At 35.5% G+C, this 2,716-nt stretch overlaps 1 long non-coding RNA gene across 1 annotated transcript in view; it reads right to left on the bottom strand.

Annotated features, from left to right (window-relative positions):
* Positions 1 to 16: 16 nt before the first annotated feature.
* LOC107704635 (uncharacterized) overlaps positions 17 to 2,716 on the bottom strand; it is a 3,984-nt gene continuing 1,284 nt past the window's right edge. Inside the window, exons 2-3 of the long non-coding RNA XR_001635980.1 lie at positions 2,034 to 2,197; positions 17 to 535 (exon numbers count right to left, since the gene is read on the bottom strand). This is a non-coding gene — a long non-coding RNA (uncharacterized LOC107704635). The remainder of the gene's footprint in view (positions 536 to 2,033; positions 2,198 to 2,716) is intronic.

Below are 2,716 nucleotides of genomic sequence, written 5' to 3'. Positions count from 1 at the left end.
AGAGAGAGAGAGAGAGAATAAAAGCGGATGAAATCGGGCTTTTCGTCAGTTTGCAGCTGATCGTAACTCTTCATCAGGGGGACTCTGACATTCTTTAATTATTCATTCTCTTCTTTCCTGTCCTTGTACTTTTTCTTTGAAGAAGGGAGGACACAGAGGTTGTGACAAAGTTGGACTTATATTGAGTCTTTTCATGGTGTTTCATTGACTGGATCCTTCATTGATTTCTGTGCATCCTATCTGAGCGGAAACTGAGCTCTCAGGAGAAAGAACAGGATTTCACACTGTCGAAGAAAATCAAACACTTTTCTCATCCGTAGCTTCTTTTCAGTCGAGTCTGTGGGTGTAACTTAGTTGATTCTCAAAGGTCCTGGATTTTGGTTCTCCTTTCTGATGGTCCCATTTTACTCTGTTGCTTGACTGTCTGATCTGTTTTTGAGCTGAATATTGAACTAGTTTGGACATTGTGAGGATGTCCGGCTGTGCCAGGTGCTGCAAACACGGGTTAGTGAAGTTTGCTCTGTCTGTGGGCAAACTGGTGACGGGAACACTCATTAAAGGTATGAAAATGTGGACATAATTAACTTAAAGGGCCCATAACTCAAATATGGGTGAAATTTTGGGTGAACTACAGTGTAAAAGACAAGAAAATACTATTTCAGTCTTTCTACTTAAACATTTCATGTCTAATTCAATGCGTTGCTTGCCATTTCTTTGTAATTATTAGGGAAATGTACTAGCAGTTTCGGAGTGAAAATAGTTTCAAAGTAAATCCCAAAGTAAATTGCTCAGATGTTGTTCTTTCATAACTCAAGAGATATAATGGAGCTCATTCCTTTGGATAGACTAATTAGTCAATGGTTGTCATACAGTAAGAGAATAGTATAAAATTAAAATAATATAAAATTAATATTTTACAAGAAAATACTATTTCAGTTTTTCTACTTCAAAATTTCATGTTAAATTCAATGCGTTGCTTGTCATTTCTTTGTAATTATTAGTGAAATTTACTGAGTGAAAAAGGAAAAACCCAAAGTAATTTCCTCAAATGTTGCTCTTTTATAACCCTAGAGATATAATGGAGCTCTTATGATTCATTTAAGCATCAACATTATCCTAAAATTCCTTTGGATACACAGTTAGTCAGTAGTTGTCATACAGTAAGAGAATAGAGCTATAAAATTAACAAGAAAATACTATTTCAGTCTTCCTACTTCAAAATGTAATGTTTAATTCTATGCATTGCATGCCATTTGTTTGTAATTGTTAGTAAAATTTACTAGCAATTTCTGAGAGAAAACAGCTTCTAAGTAAATCTCACACCAGATGTTTTTAGTGTTTTTAGTTTTAATATCAAAGATTAGTTTGGTAGTATTGAGAGTATGGCATTAACAGTGCAGAAACATGATAAGATTAATCCTTCTGCAGAACCTCTGTAAGCACCTTTAATAAAGAACAGACAACCAAATGAACTATTACTTTCTGCAAGAACTCTTAAAGACTGTCAATGGTTCCTCCAGTAAGAAACCTATCATAAAGAAAAGGCATTGATGCTATTGATTTATAAGTACTTTGAGTCACAATATGATATTTGAGGTGTCTAGAGATTCTCCAGGGCATCTGATGAAACCATGCATGTCATATTTACATTCATATTTACTGTGTAGTATATTGGTTGCTTGGTGAACAAACAGTGACTATTTATGTATGTGAGCCATGACACTCACAGTGAGTGTCATGTGGGAGAAATAGAGGTAATGGTGTTGTTTACAAGAGCAGACTGTGTGTTTCATGTGTTAGCAAAGAAGACCTATGGGGAGTGATCACACATTAAATGGTAACTATTTACAATAACGATTCAATTTTCTTAACATTGGTTAACGTGACCTAGCAAAGAAAAATACTTCTAAAGCATTTATTAATCTGTTAATTTTAAAATGGGCTAATACCTTATTAAAATCAGATGTTGTATCGTAATATTATTGAATGAACCCGATCAGATTATTTGATGAGAAATGTTTGAGCTCTCTGACCTTTGACTGCAGCAGGCAAATCTGATCGAGTCTGGGATGTTAAGATCTCTTTTGAAACTCTACAGGAGAGATTACTGGGGTCTTTTTCTCAGGAGAAACATCAGAAGACTTCAAATGCTTTTCATTGATGAGATGAAAGAGATCCCACTTGTGATTCTTCTTTTCTGTGGACATGCATGCAAACATATGCATGTGAAAATCTGAAAATCTAAGCATTCTCTTTAAAGCTAAAGCTGTTTCTTGCACACACACATACACACACAATCACTGTGTTTTTCTGTTCGGCATCTAAAGAGACATGTGACCATGTACTGTACATAATGTACTACACATACTGTACATACATTCACTAAGCAATTCCCAGTTTCCCACTCTGTACCTTTGTCATTGCATATTATGTAGAATGTATTTGTTTGTATGACTTCAGGCTTTGTAGCCAGGATTTTAAGGTTTATGTCCATAAAGACATTGTTTTTAAAAAATAAATAAATCCCAAGGAACATGCATTGAAATATTGGAATAAAAAAGTGTGACAACTAACCTCAGCCCCCCCCACACACACACACACACACACACACACACACACACACACTGGGTAACTCTGGAGTAATGTGATTTCCTCAGATTCAGATGGTACACATATCTCCCTGTTGAGCCCTGAGCCGAAGCAGACAGTCCAGAAT

The sequence above is a fragment of the Sinocyclocheilus anshuiensis genome, unplaced genomic scaffold, assembly GCF_001515605.1.
Source record: "Sinocyclocheilus anshuiensis isolate Anshui unplaced genomic scaffold, SAMN03320099.WGS_v1.1 scaffold1646, whole genome shotgun sequence".
NCBI lineage: Eukaryota > Metazoa > Chordata > Actinopteri > Cypriniformes > Cyprinidae > Sinocyclocheilus > Sinocyclocheilus anshuiensis.
This window is presented reverse-complemented; position numbering and strand designations above follow the sequence as displayed.